Raw genomic sequence first — 21,772 nt, 5'->3', positions numbered from 1 at the left:
TCCCATGCCTCCTTTGGCGTACTTGCATCCTGAATATGCACAATCATAGAGTCTGAAATGCTGATAGACAGCCAATACATAACTTTCCTGGCTCTCTCATGCCATGCTTTGAATGCCTGCATTTGCTGTTGATTGGGAACATCAGGAAGAACTAGTTCTTCTTCATTTCCTGCAACAAATTCCCAATATCCTTTTCCCATAAGGAAATTCGTCATTCTAAACTTCCATGCCTGGAAGTTGTTCTTGTCAAGCTTTTCAGTGACAATCTGTGAAAGAGAATCAGATGCCATTACAAAAGACTGCAAAAAATTCTGTCACTGCAAAAACCACAGCTTCACCCTCACAAGGGCAAATCTGCAAAACTGGCGAAAGTGGTATTTGACCACACAGTCACTTCCTAGTGACGATTTTGCATCAACAAGCAACAGGGATGATTCTGTAACTCCCAATGTCTCTGCGCACAAGCATACGATGCGATTTCTACAGTAACTTTTCACTGACCTGTAGAACAGTGGTTGCACAGCATAAAACAGGGCTTTTTCCTGAGTGCGTGCAGAAAACTTCCGCCTCCAAAATAGGCCCCGAAATGGCCTCAAATCAAAAAAACAGGGTTGCCAAGAGCCAAAGCTCTTTCCCGCAGCATATACTGCCCTCTTGCTTCACCGCGAAGGGCGTCTCAACCTGAGACAATGCACTCCTGCACTTTCCGGCTGTGCTACCTGCAGAGATCTGCTCCCAAAACAGAAAATGAAAGCAACACTGCTCCTCTTACCAGAACACCGCGAGCTTGGCTTGCTTTCTTGAGCTCCTTACCACGAACAAGGCTCTGATACCATGTCAAGATTGTGGGAGAGAAGGAAGGAGTCTCGCTTGAAGCTTTCTTGCTTGCACAATGGGGGAAGACACTCAAGGGTGGAGGCTGAAAACAGTTTTCCTCTTCTTAGTTGTGTAAGCCAAAAGAACTCTCGTACAAAGAAAATAGAAGAACCCTATGTATGGGTCTCAAACCAAACTCAACTAACTAAGGTGGCATACTAACTGAGCCACGAACTAGAGTAGATAAGGATAGCTATCATGTAGCTATTATTCATGGGCGGTGTACCAACCGCGTCTGCAACTGACAAGTCGGTGACATAAATACACAACGGTCACCCTGGCGTATCACGAGTGGAGCTCGATATCTCAACAAGAGAGCTCTGAAGAGCCCCAAGTGCATGGATAAATTTGTGCACTTAATAATACCTTGTGCGCACATGAAAGTAGGCACACCCAAGGTCATGAGGACCTATTATCAAGAATGGAGCAAATGGTCTTTTCTACTAATAAAAAAAAGTGTTCTATTGGGAAATTAGTGGATTCAACTGCTCAAACAAAGGCTTCTATTGACAAGTTAGTAGAATCCAATGCTCAAATAATGGCTCAATTCTCCCAATGGATGCAAATGCAAATGGGATCTGAAGAAAAAAAAGAGAAAGCTTATTCAAACACTGAGGCCTCAATCCCATTTTAGCCACCTAACCAAAATGGTCAAGGTCATGGAATCATTTGACGAAGGGGTATCCCAAATAGCCAATATGAAGTTGGTAAGACTTCACAAAGATATGATGATTATTTGGGCAGTTTGAATGGTGCCAACTCTCAAGATTTTGGGATGAATACTCAACTTCTTGGAGGTCCTCTACCAACGGCAAGGTTTCATACTAGTTCTTAGCCACCTATTGAGAGAGTTATATCTCATTTTTGGGGCTCAATGCCTAGTACTCATGACTAGTCTATTTTGAGATAGCAACCCTTTTTCTATGAAAGAGAGCTGAAAGATAAGATCATCTTGGTCAAGTTCAATGGTGAATCATCTTCACCATTTGATCTAGAGGAGTGGACCTCCAAATTGGAATCTTACTTTGACATATTCCTTAAAAGTGATGATATGAAGATTCATTTACTTCCTTGCATTTGGAGGGATTTTTTCATACTTGATGGAGGTATATTAAAAAGGAAAACATACTTATAGAGAATTGGGAAGCTTTTAAGACACTTATGGCTAAAGTCTTTGTCTCCCCTCTTGAAAAAGAGAAATTGTCATGGAGATGGTATGGTTTAGAGAAAAGGGGCCTAAGTATAAGAGGATATACCAACCAATTCCTCAATCTTACCATGCATGTAGAGAGCATAAGTAATGAGGCTAAGCTCCACAAGTACATGTATGGCTTAGACCATCCTTATCAACTAATGTCATGGCACAAAATCCTACCACTCTTTTCGAGGCTATTGAGCTTGTGGAGTGCCATGGAAGAAAATATAGAAGGTAGTCCTCATTCCAGCCTAGTTATGGACAGCTAAGAATTGTTTTAAAACATGAACAAGTTAGTAATGTTTATGGCAGAAATCATGCACCAAGTGGAGGCTTAAGGGTGCCAACTTATCCATAATTCAATGCTTCAAGACATCAAAGTAATTTCAGGATAGCAAACAGTCCTAGAGTTGACTTCAAACAAGGGGACATTAAGCCTAAATCTATTTCAACCAATATGAATCCCAAGTCTATACCTATGGACCTCTACAAAGAGAGAAAGGAAAAAGAATTATGCTTCAAGTGTGGGGAAAATTATACGCCTAATCATGCCACAAAGTGTGTATATAAAAATACAAAAACCAAGGTTCATAGTATGTCTTTGAGGATTCTAAAGATGAGATTGATGAGGCTAATGCAAGTGCACCTAATGCTAAAGATGATGATCTTGAGGAAGAAGTTGGGCAAGAGTACTTTTATGATCCGATCGAGACTCTTTTCCTTTTGATCCACGTGGGAGTGTTCTTTTTGACCCAGGAGGGACTTATAATGAGCCCCTTGCTACCATTAGTTGTTTCATTTTCATGGATGCTTGGATAGGTTCTAAGAGCCCTAATACACTTCGTATGAAGGGTAACATTCATGGGAAGACTGTGTTCATTTTGATAGATAGTGGCAGTACACAATTTTGTGAATAAGTCCATTATGGACAAGTTGAATTGTCTTTCCACTGAATTACAACAGCCCATAAGGCAACCTATTTCATTTCAACCAAGACCCATTTTACTGCTTCTCAAGTGGCCAGTCAATTCATGGAGCAAATTTCTAGACTACATGAATTACCATAGGTGATTGTTCATGATAGAGACTCAAATTTCATGAGTAACTTTTGACAGGCGGTTTTAGGACCTAAAACGAGCCCGACACTGGCTATAGGCACTAGCCTGGCCTCTATAACACTCAATAAAATCCCACATGGCCTCACAACCAAGAGCATCCAAGGGACACATTGCTCTAATTGCTAATGTAGATATTGCATTTTTAGTGGAACATAGTCCAACAATTGCCCTTCCTTACTTCTGAGAGGGAGATCCCACACATCTTGGTGTAGAACACCATCATAATACAAACATAAAGGAGGCACCCCTCCGGCTATATTTCGTGGCCCCATTGTAGCTCTCCTACACCTCGGGGATTGGCCCCAAGATGCGTTGCTCTAACATAAAGTACATACGAACACACTCCACTCTTATATATTTCAAATGTTCTAGGATACAAAATGTCCTCACTTGACAATTCCCAAGGGTTCGAGTGTCTAGCCTACAACTTGGGTTTTCTCACAACTCCACGTAGGTCATGTGTTTGTTGGCAATCAATTGCTATGAATCCAAGAGACACCATGTGATATGCATAATGCAATTGTAGATGACACACCTCGTGCTCAAGCATTTTATGATAAAAAACTAGCCATGTGAGGTGCAAAACCAATTCTTTAATGATTTCCAAGCTACTCGTAATTGCGGTGTGTTGCTAGAGACTAGCATCAAGTTTCCTTGTGCTACTAGTTTCTCTTAAATTTAAATAGTGATCTGTCATAGAGACAACTAGCCCAATCAGCATTTGCATAACCTATCAAGTCGAATGATTTTCCATGCTCATAAAACAACCCATAATCAATAGTACCCTTCATGTACTACAAAATCCTCCTGACTACATCTAAGTGTGGCTTACAAGAGTTTTGCATAAATTGGCTAATTAGCCCCACTGCATAACTCAAGTCAGGATGGGTAATAGTAAGGTAAATCAAGCTACCTACCATTAGTTTGTACATAGTGACATTGTTGATCTCAGTCCCAACATCAATTGTAAGTTTGACATTCTGATCCAATGTTGTTTCCATGGCTTTACACTCCATCATGCCATATTTTAGCAACATATCATGGGCATATTGTTTTTGTAATAGCCATATACCTTGAGGTGTAGACACAACCTCAATCTCAAGAAAGTACTTCAACTCACCAAGATCCTTGACTTTGAATTGAGCCTGTAATATTGCTTGAATTTCAGCAATCCCATGATCATCATCTCCGGTGATGATCAAATCATCGATATAGACCAACAAAAAAAAATCATGTTTTGTCTTCTTTGTAAACCGATTGCGATTTGCATGACCTATCTAAAAACCAAGCTACTGCAAATAAGTGCTTATGCAAGCATTCCATCCTCTTAGTGTCTATTTTAGCTCATACAAAGCATTTTTCAACTTACACACATATGTCGGATAGTCAAATTGTACATAACCTTCAGGCTACTCCATATACACCTCTCCAAGCAAGTTACCATTCAAGAATGTATTTTTGACATCTGTCTGCCATAATTTCGAGCCCTTAGAAGCCGCTAATGCAATGATTGTTCTCACCATTGCCATCTTGGAAACCGAGTTGAAAGTCTCCGCATAATCTAAGTCGTATTGCTGTGCATATCCCTTTGCAACCAGCCGGAATTTATACCTTTCCAATGAACCATCTGACTTGCATTTCACTTTATAAACCCATTTGTAATCAATGTGTACTTTGCCTTTAGGAAAATGGGCCAATTCCCATGTCTCATTTTCAACCAATGCTGCGTATTCCTCATCCATGGCAGCACACCAATTTTCATCTATAACTACAACACTGAACTTCATGGGTTCTCTATAGCCTGAAACTTTAGTCATATATGCATAATGTCTGGCTAAATACCCCATGTATGTCATCCTATCAACTTTTTTTCTAACCCTTTTAGATCTCCTCAACTGTGGTGCACTTTGCGCTTGCCTCTCATGAGGTGGCACATACTTTCTTTTCCTCGCACCAAGCGTCATAACTTATGGTATGCCCAATTCACTATCAAGACTATCACTACTAGGTGACTCATATCCAGATGTAAGCAAGCTAGTCACATGATCAAACATATTTTCTTTCCCTTTATCCAATCTCCCCCTCACTAACATATCTGTGTTAGTGGATGTAGTAGTACGACTAGGAGTCATCCTGTCCAAGGACTAACAATAGATGAACAACCACCTCTGTTGGGCCACTCATAGACATACTAAGCTGAAGGATAATTTTCAGCACAAGTAGGGCTAGCTGGTCCATCAGAGACCACTGCATTTGGATTACCATACCATGAGGCCAGCTCATCAAAAACTATATCCCTGCTGATCAAGGTTTCCAGAGTGGATGGATCATAGCATTTATAAGACTTTCTCTCCTGTGCATAGCCAAAAAAAATGCTTTTGATAGCCTTTAGGTCTAACTTTTGTTGAAATGGAAAGCTCAACACGTGCGGATATTGATAATGGACCGCTGGCTAGATGGGTCCGCACATCTATACTTAACACGTTGGTGGTCATTATGATACTCACAATGCCACTGACTTATCACTTATTATATTTAGTTTATTACGCCTACCTATAGCTAGCAAAGACATAGCGCCAGTCGATTAGTGTAGTTAGTTATGCACTGTTTGACTTAGTAGGCCACTTTTCTTTATGTTGTATCTTATCTATACTTTGTGTACATTATATAGGGTATGGAAGAAGAAGAAGAAGAAGAAACCATCAAGAAAAATCTTTGGCCTCCATCTCTCTTCTTGTATTCTTGAGTGAGCTTCCTCTTGTGTATACAGTGTGTGTTTGGCGTAGCAGCTCAAGCAAGTCCCCCCACCACGCGATTCTTGACATGGTATTAGAGCCATGCCACTAAGAGAGGCTGATTTCAAAGGCTGAAGTGAAGGAGAAGAAGGAAGGTTTGAGCAAGCAAGAAATGGGTAAAAAGCTCTCCTAGTCTTCCACTCTCTCTCTTGGATAGTGCCTGTGGAGGCACAGGAAGCAGGGTCAAGCAAAAATCTCAGATTGCTGTGAGATTCTGTGTGCGAGTAGATCACTGTATATTTTGCAGATAAGCCCTAAACCTTACCCCAGCTATTTTGGGCATCTGAGGCCATTTCAAGTCCCATTTTAGAGCCGCAAGGTTGCGAACAACAGTTTCAGGGTACATTGTGATTTCGGTTGTATTGACCGAAAGTGGGTGCACAGGTTACAAATTGCGAATCTGTAATTTTTGAGGTGTTTGCAGGAAGAAAACATAAGGTTTTTTTACAAACATGTTGCAAATTATATGTACTATTGAGAAATCAGTGAAAAAGGTTGCTTGGTGCATTACTGTGCACGTGTTGTGAAAGATTGCAGAAGACTAGCTTGTTGTGTTGTATCCTTGTTTGTGATAATGGTAGAGAACAATGGAAATCCCATTATTGAGAAGCTCGACAAGAACAACTACCCTTCATGGAAGTTCCATGTGACGAACTTCCTCATTGGAAAGGGCCTTTATGAGTTTGTCTCATGTGAAGGAAAGGAGCTAAAGCTGGGTATCCCTTCGACTCTAGATGAGTTAAAAGCATGGAAAGAGTGGAATGCAAAAGACAAAAAGATAATGTACGAGCTATCTGCAATCATTGATAATACTATGCTGGGACATATCAGGAATGCAGAAACTTCACATGCAGCTTGGAAAAATTTTGAGAGCATGTTTTCAGTAAATACAAAGGCACGAAAGATTCAACTCAAGCAAGAGTTGAATGCCTTGAAGAAAGGGAAAATGTTTGTCAATGAGTATGTATTGAAGGTGAGGAGCATTGTAGATGCTTTAGCAGTGATTGATGCAATGCCAGATGATGATGATTTGGTTTCATCCACTCTGAGTGGCCTTAACAATGAGAAGGCATGGAAATCATTTGTTATTTCAGTATATGTACGAAAGTCATTTCTAGATTTTGATGAGTTGATCTCTCTCATGAAACTGAAGAGATCAATATGCAGGGTGATTTTTCTGAAAGAAATGGTGAACACGTCCAAGAATTTTACTCGAGTTTAGGAAGGGGACATGGTAGATCCTCTTCGAGAGGCCGTGGTATGGGACATGCTGGAGATAACTAGCAAAACATGTTTAATCAATAGCTTGGTGAAATATAGGTTTCTGGAGGCAGAGGAAACTTTAGAGGCAAGGGGAGCTCTAGAGGAAGTGGTGGATGGCAGAATAGAGGCTCTAGAAATTCTGCTATTGTTTTCCATTATGCAAGCTCAAGCATCCTCAAGCCTCCCACCTCCAAGCTCCATCCTCCATAGCCACGTGTGAAATAAGAGAAAAGAAGAGAAGAGAAGAGAGAGGATGGTGGAGAGCTTCACCTCCTTGATCCCTCACCCTCACACACTCACTCCCTCACACTCCCTCCCTCAAGCACACACAAGTAAGCAAAGAGAAGAGAAGGAGAGAAGAAGAAGAGTCCACCTTTCCACACACCAAAGAATTAGCTCTCCTTCCTCTTTTGAACTTTATATACAAAGCCCTAAATCTCATTTGGGCTGTCATTCCCTTTTTACATGGCCGGCCATAGCCTAGGCCATTTTTTTCATTGTTCTCCTATCTTCCTAGCTTCCTTTCTACCAACACCATATTGATGAATATGAAAATTTTCCATAAGTTTGGGACACGGTCAAATCTTTGGATTTGTTATAACTTGAACACTAAAACTCCAAATTACAATACATTCCATTTTTTAAGTGTTTTCCAATGATATGTCATATCATATGGTTTTGAGAAACTTATAGGCATCTTATCTGGGTGCACCTTTTAGGTATTCAAAAAATGAGAATTGGGAGATTCCTAGACTCACTAATATTGTGTTTACCGCCCATCTATATTTACAATTTGCACAGATCAGAGCCTGGCTCTCTTAAAATAAATCACAGTGCGCCTTGCACTCTTTTACAAAAGTATTAACTTGTGCTTTTTCTTAAGCGCCTCTCCTTGATTTAGGACTTTTTTACACTTCTTTTGTTTCCCGATTTTTCTTGGCATGCCTTTGTTCTCCATTCTGCTTTTTCCTTGGCTTTGTCTTATGCCTTAGATTTTCCCAATTTTCCACCTTGTTCGTTTAAGGGTTAACATTAACTCCCTCCTAGTTGAGCGACAGTCCCATGGCACTTGTTGGGGAATGAGTCGGACTCTGTTGTTGGAGTAGCTAAGTAGCTCTTTGAGTTTATGTACAAGTCAAGTTGGAAGGTGCGTTCGAGGGATTTATGGAACTGTGAGGCCCTTGAGTAGGAGATGATCGCTTGTCTTAGAGGGATTTATGCACCTGAAAGGCCCTTGAGTTTGGACTGAGCCTTGGTCATGGAGAGAGATTGGTGGGCGGATTTAGCATTGAAATTGAATATTGTGTTGTGTTGGATGGATCCGTCGCTTGGCCCTTTATGGTGACTTATTATTCATTGTTCGAAATGAGCTTCTTCATTCACTTTTCGATTGGGGTTATGGGGTTCGCCCCTTGTTTGTTGGGTCGACATGGTAGGATGTTTCATAAGATGGGGACCACATTACATGGATGATGGGGCCGCTAAAGCTGGTGGGGGGCCTTCAATTGTGCATTACGTATGGGTGTGTGCCATTGTCATGTGGTGCATTGTGTGCATGCTAGTGGGATGGAGCTTAGGGTGACACGTCTAAGCACAAGCGAGTGTTGCCTTCCTGTGTGTGTCCTGCCCTTGATGTGCCCTAAGTGTGATGTGGGGGGTCAAAATGAGGCTAGGGGGTTAGGGGACCGAAGCCATCGGATGCACTTAACTTGAGGACCCCTAAGTGCAATGGCTATGGTGGATGTGCAACTTATAGTGGCAACACATGATTTTTTTTTTCCTTTTTTGCTTCTTTTTTTTAAATATTCTTTTTCTTTTTTCTCTTTTTTAAAAATATTATTAAATAATAATCATAATAATAAAGTGACATAATCATGATAGAAGGTTAATATTTGTCATCAAAGTGAGGTGGAGAAGGGGGCTTAATAGATTTACTAAGGAATTGGTGGATTTGAAGATACCCCTTGAGGTTTAGGCGGATTTGAAGGGTGGTGGTGGAGAGGAATGTATGATTGTAGCGGTTGAAGTGGTTATCATTCATGTCTTCTAGTAGAGTTAAGCAAAATGAAGGCAATAGAGTGGCTCACATCATTAGTCGAGCCGTCACACAACTATCTATAGCATTAGGATCAAAATGGAGCATTGGGAGGCTGTGCTCCTACATGGTGGGGTCTTGCCTAAGGAGTATCCTAAGCAATTGTTGAGAGTGGAAAAAGACTGAATTTTTGACTGATTTTTGTTGTTTCTGAGATTTGAATGATTGATTTTTTATGGATTTAGAGTGATGTATGTTTGTTAGTGGAAGTATTTGAGAGTGTTTTGGATGATATTGATTATGTTTTGGAAATTGGACACTTCCAAGCTAGTGGGGATGCTAGGGGTGGGCATAGTGGGTTCAGCAGGGGATGCCATGAGGGTGGGGATGGGATGCAGGGGTACTTTACCTTTTCCTTCTAGGACTGCGGGGGGCGCAGGTTCTCGGGCCTGCATGCTGGAGCTAGTCCTCTCTTCCCTGGGCTGATTCCAAGCTTCTGGGTCATCTGCCCTGCATTGCTGCTCGATGGACCGGTGTGTAGCTTCGGCCAGGTCCTCCTCCTCTTTTCTTCTTACTCCTCATCCTCCTCCACGACTCTTCTTTTCCTTTCCTTATGATTCTCAGTGGAGATATGAAGTTCTATGATATTCTGATAGGTTCTGATTGGTTATGTATACATTATGTATAACTTCTGTTTTGTTCTGATTTTCTTCTGTATGAAGCATGGATTGATGATTGATGAAGATTGAGATCTTTTGGAAGCCTATTGAATAGTTTATGATAGTTTGGAATGGTTTGAGTATGAGTTATGAGGTTCTGATGACCTTCTGTAAACCTTCTATAGAGTCTCTGTCTCTACTCTCTCTCTGTACTGTAACTATACTATAACTGCTCTAGTATTGTATTGTAACTATTCTGTAGACCTTCTATAAGTGTTCTGTAGAATGTATGTGTGAATTTAGAAAAAAATTTAACTTTTGAAAAGGATGAATCTAAGCTCAAAAGAGCTAAAACAAATGGAAGAAGCAACTGTTGAAGACTAAAGAGAAGACTGAAGTGACAGTGACAGCTGTGAGCTGTAAAAAGACACTGTAGTGGCTTTGGTACCTCATCATATCAGACATACCTCTTGGAAGGTGCATCCACGACCTAAGAAGGATTATTGAGAGTTATTATGAGAGTATTGTAGTGAGGAGATAATGTACTATTGAGAGAGAGAGAGAGAGAGAGAGAGAGAGAGAGAGAGAGAGAGCCAGAGGTAGCCAAATCTATCAAAACAATGTAACTGTATATGAGAGAGTGAGAGAGAGAACTATAAAGACATTAAAGATGAATAGTATGTGATTGATTTCCATTCAAAAGATGGTGTATTCTTTTTTGTTCATTATGGATTCTATGAAGATTTTGAAGATTATGGTTGATTCTATCAAATTCGTGGGAGATATCTACTATGATGCTGCATGAAGATTTGTTGTTTTCTTTATTTTGGTCATTAAAAGAATGAAATAAAAGTTTTTTTATGTTACAAGATAGATTTTCTTGCAATAGAATCCCCTTTTCCTTGGTGTTCCTCTTGGGGCTCCATGTTTTTGGTGCGCAGCCAGGGGAAACTTACCATCAACAAGCATTAGAAGAGGCTGAAAATGAAGGAAATGGCATTGTCAAGAAGAGAAGAATTCAATGGAAGTTTGCAAAGTTCCTTATTCCACTGAAGAGTTGGAAATTCTTATCATCAAAGCCACTTTCTACAAGAAGTTCATCCTACAATGGTGGAAACATATCACCATCATGATGCATGCTCTATGTGGTGGACTGTTTCCTCTTCCTATTGAAGCAGTAGAAACTTGCATCTTGGTGACAAACTATTTGGGAACAAACTGAAGAGCAAAAACAATGAGAATGACCATCCATGGAAGATTTGGCATTCATTGATAAGTTTCTAGACATCATCAAGTGGGAGATCGTAAAGAAGCTTCAAGAGTCGTGGTTTGTGGAGGTTCATGAAAACAAGAAGGAAAAGATTTGGAATTTGTTCGTGGATGATCAATAGCAAGATACGTGGGATGCTTGGTGCACTGACAATCTTCTATTTGCCCAATTAGCAACCCACTGCAAGTTGGTAGATAGAGTGTTTTTCACAACATACATTGTTGAAACCCTCAAAGGTTGGCATTATTATAATGACACAACAATGATCCTAAGAAGAAGGGGTTTTGACACTTTCAAAACGGAATATCTTCCCCTCTGTAGTGGTTTGAAAGTTGAATTCAGAGATGTTGAAAAGAAGGAAGGAGAGGAGATGTTGACCAAAGAATTCTCCAGAGACTGAAGCCCCCTCTGATACTATCCTGTTGAGTACAGACCAACTGGTTGGAGCCAAGCCCCTGATGAATGACGCAATCAAGAGGAAAGTGTTAGAACGAGTCCAGAGGTATGTGAGAAGAGAGAAGGCAAAAATCAAAGCTGAGAATGAGCTTGCAGTAGAAGCCTCCTTTGACGCCCTAAAAGCACTCTTTACAGAAGTCCCCATGGCGACTCAAGGTCCCCTTCCTAGTCAGATTTGTCCTGGAAATATTGATGACAGGCTAGCAAATGTAGTCCCATTGCTAGTTTTTAAGGGAGAGTACAATGAAGACCCTGATCTCCATGTAGCAGGATTTATGGTAGCATGTGTGGCTAACAATGCCAGAACCCCTGAGCATTGGTTAGCAATATTCCCCGCCACTTTTAAGGGCGCGGCATTGCAGTGGTATGAGACACAAGCAGCGGGAACTTTTGGCACATGGGACGCCTGAAGTTGGCCTTTCTCACTAAATTCAGGCGTGAAGGTTTTGAAGAGCAGATGCAAGAGGAGTTCATGAACCTAAGTCAGTCCTCTAGAGAAAGAGTAGAAGCTTATGTTTCACGAATGGAATTCATCCTGAAGAGATGGACTAACCATCATTTGGATGAAGGTATCCAGAAAGGAGTGTTTCTCAGAGGCCTACAACCAAAAGTTTGCAAGTTCGTGGAATTGAGAACACCAATCAATTTGCAAGCCGCAGTGAAAGGTGCAAGATTATATGACGAAGTTGAAGAGAGGTTGTCAATGACTCCAGAAAGAGGAGTTTTACCTCCTCCCATACCACAAATGGTATATCCACCAAATGTAGTCCCAGGGACAGTTCCCTATCCCTATCCCAAGATGCAAATAGTGTCGCAGTATAATGCACCTAATCCACTGTGGTCGCCACAGATGACAATGCCTCAAATGATGGTTCAACCACAACAATAGTGGCCTCAAACAATTCCTCCAATGGCGATTCAACAATAGTGGAACCCTACCAACTGGAATCAACAATCCCAAGTCTCAATAGGAGCTCTGAATCCGAGCCAGAATAGAGAAACCTCTGGATCGGCCCAACCAGTGTATGCAATAATTACAAAAGCTTCCCAAAACCCCACTACAAGCACTTCAGGAGGTGAAAATTTGAAGGACTACTTATCCAACTCAGTTGCAAGTATTAAGAAAGAGCTTTTGGATGTGATTACAAAGCAGCTACAGACGCTGAAGGTGAATACCGCCAATATATCCACTCCTGTGGGAGTTAGAAAAGATGTGATGCACTCTAATACATGGTGTGGAAAGTGTCATCAAGTGGGACATTTAGCCACCGAATGTACCCGAAAACCAACCATTCCTAGAGCCTTTTGTTCCTACTGTTTGCGGAAGAACCATACAAAGGATATTTGCTCTCTGAAAGAGATGGATGAACGAAGACAGAAGGATGAAAATGCAAGATTCAACTTGCTGGAATCCAAAATGAAAACACGGGATATTAGACCCAAGCCTAGGGAATTTGGTCCTAATTTTGGTCTGAGGAGGTTTCCCTCTCAAAGTTACAGAGGACAATAGTCTGGCGGTGGACAAAGATCAAATGTGGAATGTTATATATGTGGAGAAAAGGGTCATATCTCCCCAAATTATCCAAATCGTAGATGATCTGTTGATTACAAGCCCTTATACAGTCAATGCAAAGGTGAAGGCCACACTGCAAAGGATTGTCCAAGCCCAGCCCTTGTAAAGGCCAATGGCATTGATAGCCAACAGAAGGTACAAGAGCCTACCTCCAATTTAGTAGAGTTGGAAGTTGCCACTATTATGCACACCAAGAAGAAGAAACCAGTTGTTTAGAACGAAAATAACTCTCCTGCCAAGACTATGAAGTTCAACTTGCCAATAGAGGGACAGAGCAGTACAGGACAGATCAATACAGTACAGAGCACTGTAGTGCTACAGAGAGTTACAGAGGCAGTCCCAAAAATAGGACCAGAGGTCCAGGAGATAGATGATACATAAGCACCTCAAAAATTAGAAGAAGTACTAATGTTGTAACCATTCAAAGAAAAAAGAAAGATGAAAATGGGTGTAGCGCCATTCTCCAGCAGGTTGGAGAAGCCTGTGGATCCTATCAAAGATTATGACTTGGTAAAAGACCTAGACACTTTTAAACCAAACCTAACATTCCGACAGTTGCTAATGGTGTCTCCCAGCTGCCGAAAGAAATTCAAAAGCATCTTGACAAGAAGACGTGGACTAAGGATCGCTCCTTCAACAGCGACCAAGACCAATAAGGCCCCGGAGCCTGTAAAGGAAGTAGATGTGGCTAATGCCTTCCTAGATCCTGGAACCCCAGAGATTAGTGTATGGATTGAAGGATGCTTTATTTCAAATGCATTGATTGATGGAGGCTCATCAGTAAACATAATGATGGATGTGACAATGAAGGGCTTAGACCAAAGCAGAATTAAACCATTGGGCATCCTGCCATATGTAAAAACAACCCTTGCATGAAGAGAGTATTGGATGGCATATCTGGTGGTCAAACCAAATTCTTATGGGACCTCATACCCTCTGCTGTTGGGAAGACCTTGGCTCTTTGAAGCAAGAGCTAGGACGGCGGACTGGTTCAAAGGAACCCTAACCCTAGGCGGAGGACCCAACAAAGTGGTGTTGAAGTTGTATGGATCGCAAAAAGGCAATGGATCCACATCCATCGAAGTCATAACTGACTCCTCCAATGAGGTAACAGATGGTACATCAGGAGACGAAGAGGTTATTAAGTAGATCTTTCCTAAGAAAACAGAGGCACAGTCCCTAATAGTGGGCACTGTAAGTCAACTGCCAAGGGAAGCAAAATCCTTGTCCATGGGAGAATACCTCTTGCCTCAACTAGAATTAACTTCTGAAATCACCTCTGATAGTGAAATAGAAGCATGGATGTACAGTTATCACTGTTACATGATAATCGCAGAGACAGTACAGAGGCAAAGCAGTTACAAAGCAGAGACAATACAAAGGTAGAACATATACAGAACAAAGACAGAGCGGATACAGAGACAGTCACAAAGACAAAACAGATACAGAGCCAAAGCCAGAGGCAGAAGCAGAGTCAGAAGCTGTGACCGAAGCAGAAACAAATGCAGAGGTAGAAGATCTGTTCTTCTCCTACAGAGCCTCTACAGAAGCAAAGACAGAGCCTCTAGAGGAAGAGGATGAAAATGATGAGGAAGAAAACGAAGCAGGTTATGAAAGTGCAGATGAAGAATTTTCTCTGATAACAGATGATCTTGTTGATGTCCCTACAGAGACCTCAGAGGCCGAAGATCTCCGGGTGCTGGATGAAATGACCATGGTTCCATTTGGGTTGATTAATGGACCACAAAGTATACAAAATCTGTATAAGAAATGGATTAGAAGCATAAAAATTAAGTTCACTAGTGGCTCCTATCGCCCTGACCGTTCAATCTAGAGAAAAGACAATGATGATGCCCCCTGCCAAAAGAGAAGCTAGAGCCATTTGAGCCACGGCCCCTAGAAGGTCCGTGCTATGTGACATTCATGGACGCATCCTCTAAAGATGAATCCCTAAGTCCAGAAGAAATTACCACTCACACAGAAGCAAACAAAGCTATGATACCCTTCCAGCAACCTCAATAGACAAACGAGTCATCTATTCAGAGAAGGATATTGGTTCTAGCAGAACATCACACGAGGATACTACTCTCTTGAAAGAGTCAGACCTCTATCGAGAAGCAATTCGTGGGACATTTATCTGCGAAGTGAAATGTGAAAGACAAGTAACATTCTTGAATAGTGACGGTACTGAACGTCACCTAAAAGTGGGTCTCAATCTTCCAGAGGGAGAACTAGTGGTCCTGCGAAACCTACTCAAAGAGAACTTAGACATGTTTGCTTGGTCATATAAAGACCTAAAGGGGATTGATCCCACAGTATGCCAACATCGTGAAGGTTGAATTATTGAAACTTCTTGAAGCAGAGTTCATTTATCCCATGGCTAACAATGAATGGGTTTCGCCCATTGTGGTAGTACCCAAGAAGAACAGAAAACTTCTAATATGTGTCCACTTTCGAAAGCTCAATTCGAAGACGAAGAAGGATCGTTTTCCTATCCCTTTTACATACCAAATGTTGGACACAGCAGGCCATGAGATGTATTCCCTCTTGGATGGATTTAGCGGATATAACCAAGTCCAAATCGCATAAGAGGACCAATCTAAAACAACTTTCACCACCAAATGGGGGACCTATGCCTATAGAGTGATGCCATTTGGGCTCTCTAATGCTCCTGCCACCTTCCAACGAGTAATGATGGCTGCCTTCCAGAATCATCTACATGATTTCATTGAGGTGTATCTTGACGACTTTTGTGTCTATAGTTTGATCCGTGAGCACTGGGGACATCTAGAGCAATGTTTTGATAGATGCTGAGAGTATGGGATTTCTCTCAACTCCAACAAATGTGTCTTTGGCGTCTCCTCGAGAGTTCTTCTAGGCCATATTGTCTCTGCACAAGGGATTGCAACAAACCTAGTGAAGATTGAAAAGATTGCCGCCTTGATAGCACCAACAAACCTCAAGTAATTGAGAGGATTTATGGGCCATGTGGGCTACTACAAAAGATTTATTGTACATTTTGCAACCAAGGCAGCCCCTCTGCATAAGCTCCTAAGGAAAGATGCGGATTTCCTTTGGATTGATGACCGTGAAGAAGCCTTTAATATGCTAAAACAATGCCTTATCCAAGCACCTATCTTGCAGCCTCCTGATTGGACGAAGGAGTTCCATGTGCGCACAGATGCATCAATTGAAGGGGTAGGTGCTGTCCTATGTCAAAAGGGCCCCTCTAAATTAGATCAATCGATATATTATGCATGTTAAAAGGTCACTAATAGGGAACGGAACTACATAGTGACAGAGCTTGAATGCTTAGCAATGGTGTTTGCACTGGAGAAGTTTCGACACTATCTATTGTCAATGCATTTCAAGTTTTACGTGGATCATGAAGCCTTGTCCTTCTTGATGAACAAAGCAAATGTTAAAGGATCACTGATGAGATGGTTGCTCCTATTCCAAGAGTTTGATTTTGAAGTGGTCACTAAGCCTGGCCGCTCCCATGTCCTAGCCGATCATCTATCACGGATCCCTCAAACAGAAGTAGAGGAACAGGATTATCCAGACCTTCTTGATGCTTCCTTGTTTCTAGTTGAAACAGTTACTCCCTGGTATGCAAACATAGCCAACCTACTGGCAACTCAATAGTATCCTCCTGGCATCTCAAGCCATGAGAGGAAGAAGCTTCTGTTAGAATCAGCCCCCTACACTCTGCTAGGCGGTGCACTGTACAAGCAAGGCAAAGATGAAGTGCTGCGGAGACGTGTTGCAGGGGATGAAATCGGCATAGTATTGAAAGCATGCCATGACAAACCATGTGGTGGACACTTCACAGGAGAAGTGACAACCAAGAAGGCTCTATTAGCAGGATACAAGGCTCTGTTAGTAGGATACTGGTGGCTGACCCTCCACAAGGATGCATATGACTACTACAAGAGATGTGATGCTTGTCAGTGAATGGGAAAACCCACCAAAACAAGTGCCACGCCATTGCAACCCATTCTTCCCCTAAAGCCGTTCTAGAAGTGGGAGATTGATTTCGTGGGTCCCATTGATCCACCTACCAGACGGAAGTAGAATAGATACATCTTAGTATGTACGGATTATGTCACAAAGTGGTGTGAAGCTAAAGCCCTGAAGTAGGACAATGGTAACATTGTAGCCCTGTTCATGTACGAGAATATTATCACCCGTTTTGGCTGTTCCCTTGAGCTGGTGAGTGACAGAGGCACTCATTTCCTAAACAAAATCATGGAGGAGTTGACAGAGCTATATAAGATCTACCATCGTAAGTCCACTCCCTATTACCCCAGAGCCAATGGCCAAGTTGAAATCACCAATCGCATTCTCTACTCGTTTCTGACAAGAACGATTGCTACACATTGTCGCGACTGGGACAATTGACTTATAGAGGCCCTCTGGGCATATAGAACCTCCCAGCTAATTTTCCCCAAACTAGGTTTTGATGTGCCAACCCTGTGAATTCTTTTCTTTTGGATATTTTTTCTTTTTACTGTCCTCTATTCCGGTGCACGATTCTTTCTGTATTAATTTTTGAGTCCTTTTTCAAGCCCATTTTAGGGATTTTTTTCCCATGTGAATGCATCCTATCTTAATTGGAACTCTGTTTTACCATGATAGGGTTGTTGGACACATTGTTCTGCACACTTTTCCTTCTTTTTGCACTTCATTCCGATGTGCAAATTTTTCGATATTAATACCCGTATGTGTTTTCGAGCTTGTTTTTTGTGTTTTTCCCATGTGAACACCCTGATTTTGCCCCAGACCCGATGTTGCATGTTTCCATCATTTTCCTCTCGTCTCCCGACACATTTTTCCTTTTTACGGATTTTTGAATCAACAAATGGTTTGAATTTTATTAATTTTTATTCCTTTTTCCCGTGTGACCGCGTTTCTCATGTTGCACGTGAACGTGCATGTTTCTGGTTTTATGCGCTTTGGGACACCCCTGTGGAATCTGTGGTTCGCGCATCGTCGTCCTTGCCTTATTTGATCCCCTCATTGCAAAATTTTTTACTCCCGCCCCATACATGTGCACAGGACGGGGGTGCGATTTTTTTTGCCCACCCCTTTACTTTTTCCAAAAAAACAAGGAAAAAAAACAAAAAAAACAAACACCAAGGACACAAAAAGAAAAAACCACAAAAAAAACAAATAATATTAATACTAATAAACCAAACCAAAAAAAAGAAAAGAAAAAAACAAAAAATGATTTTAAAAAGAGAAAAAAAACACAAAAACAAAGAACAGCCTTTTAATTATTTTAAAAAATAAAAATAAATAAATATAATAATTTAAAAAAACCCCTACCTACCTTACCTGTCGCACTCCTCCGCGTCCTTCTCCTTCCTCTTCCTCCTCCCCTTCTTCTTCTTCTCCTTCTCCTTCTTCCTTCCCCTTCTTCTTCTTCTCCTTCTCCTTCTTCCTTCCCCTTCCTCCTCCCCTTCTTCTTTTCCCTCCTTCTCCTCCTCCTTCTCTCCCCCCCTCGGCCGGGCGCTGCCGCCGCCAGCGCCCTGTCACCTGTGCCTTGTGGAGTCGCCGCCACCCTCCCGTTCGTCGCCACCGTGGCAGTCGACACCTCGCCGCCCCGCCACCATCGTTCTCCTCCTTCTTTCCTCCTCCCCTTCTTCTCCTCCTCCTCCTCCCCCTTCTTCTTTTTCCTTCTTCTCCTTCTCCCTTTCTTCTTCTTCTTCTTCTTCTTCTTCTTTTTCTTCTTCTCCTTCGGGCAGAGGGCCACCTCTCCTCTCCTCCACCCCACTAGTTAGTTACAGTTAAACTAACCTTAGTTACTTTTCACCTAACCTTAGTTAAGTTAAACTAACCCTTAGTTAATTCACTTAACCTTGGTTAATTAATTTAACACTAGTTAAACTAACCTAACCCTAGTTACCCCACTAACGCTAGTTAGATATCCCTAACCCTAATTAGCCTAACTAACCCCTAGGTAGTCTAAACTAACCTCTAGTTCAACTAACTCACCCTTGGTTAAAGTAACTAATCATAGTTAGATTGACTAACCATAGTTAGATTAACTAACCATAGTTACCTAAACTAACCCCTAGTTAGCCTAACTCACCTCTAGTTAGCCTACCCTCACCCCCAGTTCACTTAACTTACCCTGAGTTAAACTAACCTAACCATTGTTAGACTTAACTAACCCTAGTTAGACTTACTGAACCTAGTTAACCTGACTAACCCTACTAACCTAATTTACCAGACTTAACCTAACTAACCAGACTAACTTAGTTAACTAGACTAACCTAATTTACTAGACTTAACCTAAGTAACCAAACTCACCTAACTTAACAAACTCCACTAACTTCACTAACCTAATTGATTTACTCAACTAAATTAACTTAATCAACTTTCTCAGACTAAGCTAACTTAATTCACTTAATCTACTCAGTAAGCCCCCATTCCTACCTTTTCTCCTCTGTTATTTTCCCGTGTGTACAAGTGTGCTAGCGGGCGTTCACGCGCGAGGACTCACTTCTGACTTATCCGTGCGGTGGAAAATTGCAGTCAGTCGTTCACACGCAGACATCCTTCATTGTTCACACGCAGCCCGAGTACTACCTTTTATTTTCCAACTCGCAAATGCGTAAAAAATATATAAAAATAAACATAAAAAACATAAAAATTTTCCAAAAATTCATTTAAAATTCAAAAAAATTACCAAAAAAATCTAAAAATTTACCAATATTGCTAAAATTATTTGGAATATTTTTAAAATGGAAATTCAAAAAAAAATTACAAAAAATTTAAAATCTAAAAATTACTTCAAAATTACATGTAAAATGAGTAAAATTCATTAGAAATTAGTAAAAATTTAGAAATAAATCCAAAAATTTCCACAAACCCCCTTGCCTCTTTTGCCACTAAATTCTCAAGTAAAAATGCTTCCATAAAAGGTAAAAATATTATTTGAACCCAAAAACCCTAAATTTAATACTTCACTTCATAAACATTCATTTAAAATTCCAAAAAAATCAGCTAAAAATCATGGATGAATTAACATATATTGTTAACACTTGCTAGATTGTTGAAATTTCACCCTTACAATTCACAACATATTCATGTGTTATATATCTCGATTTAATTATTAATTTGAAAAAATAGAAAAAGAAATAGAATAATAAAACAAATAAACCAAACCAAACAATATACACAAAACAAACACACCTAAAATAAAATTGAAAAAGAAGAAAAAAAACCACAAAATAAATAAAATTAAAAATAAATAAATAAATAAATATCAAATCCAAATTTAAAAAAAAAACACTAAGGTGCTTTATTTTTTTCAGTGGTGTTTGTTTTTGTTTGATTGGATTCCTTGCATTTGGGGGACCACTCTATGCGCCTTCAGTTTATTGCATACATACCCCTACCAGGCATTTATTTTTTGAGCTTTATTCATTTTTATTATTCCTTAACCACAATTAATTACTAAAATGAACTATATTCACCCACCTTTTCTATGTGCATTCGCATTAAAAACACAGTTTCTAATAATTTAAAATCAACCAACTGTTCACTTTGCATGCGCTACGTGCGCTTAAGAGACACCTTAATTTGTAATAAAAATGAACCAGCCGTCACAAAAAAGCACGCGTTAGCAAAAGGCGCTCCACATCACTATTAATTTTTTATTAATGAATTTGCATTTAGAGACCCAGTCTCGGAATCGTAGTCCGGGTTTCGTTTAAGTGCCGCTTCACCCTAATAATTTGTAATTAAAATTTTAAGAAGGAACTGCCGTTTTCTTATTAAGGTTTATAACCTAATAAAATGTCACCCATTGTTAATAATTTCTTAAAATGAACCCTTCATTAAAACAATTCTCCCTCACTACACTTTTTTTTCCCTTTTTAATAAACACAGTTCGTGAAATGGGTGCGTAAAGTCCTCTTAGTTGAAACTGATGGTCAAGGTTATGATCAGGTCATGATGTACATTTTTATGGTATTATGGTTTGTTTATGTGCTACGATTATGAGTGCGGTTTGTAGTTTTTTCTTTCTTTCTTGTCTGATACGAGGTTTTGGGTGCCTGTTTGTTGCATCGCATGAAGTTTTCGATCGCATATGTGTAGAGGTCATGCTGAATTTTTTCTAGGATGTGGGTTGTTTGGGGTGGTAAATTGGTTAGTTACGTCTATATGTGTGTGTCCTTCTTTTGATTGATTTCTTTTTTATAGTCTTTGGTTGTTTTGCAAGCATTCTTTGTGATTGTCTGTGTTGTGGTGTGTGTTTTTCATCTGAATGGTGTTTCACGCTCCTCCTTCTATCTAGTATGTCCCGCTGGTCAATAGGGATTATTCTTCCCTACTGACTTTTGAGCCTATAGCGAAAGCAAGACTTGCAACTTTTGTGGCTGCTTCATTCCCATTGATTCCAAATTATCCATCCCTATGTGATGAGTTCCTTGAATCATACAGCAAGAAGTTGGGCATGGTTCATGGTGCTTCCATGATATTGACACCTCGAGGGTTAAGGAAGGCTTTGTCTCTTCCCTA

This window comes from Lygodium microphyllum, chromosome 14 (genome assembly GCF_053477565.2).
Source record: "Lygodium microphyllum isolate KBCC chromosome 14, Lygodium_microphyllum_v1.1.10, whole genome shotgun sequence".
In the NCBI taxonomy this organism is placed as follows: Eukaryota; Viridiplantae; Streptophyta; class Polypodiopsida; order Schizaeales; family Lygodiaceae; genus Lygodium; species Lygodium microphyllum.
Note: the sequence above shows the minus strand (reverse complement) of the source record.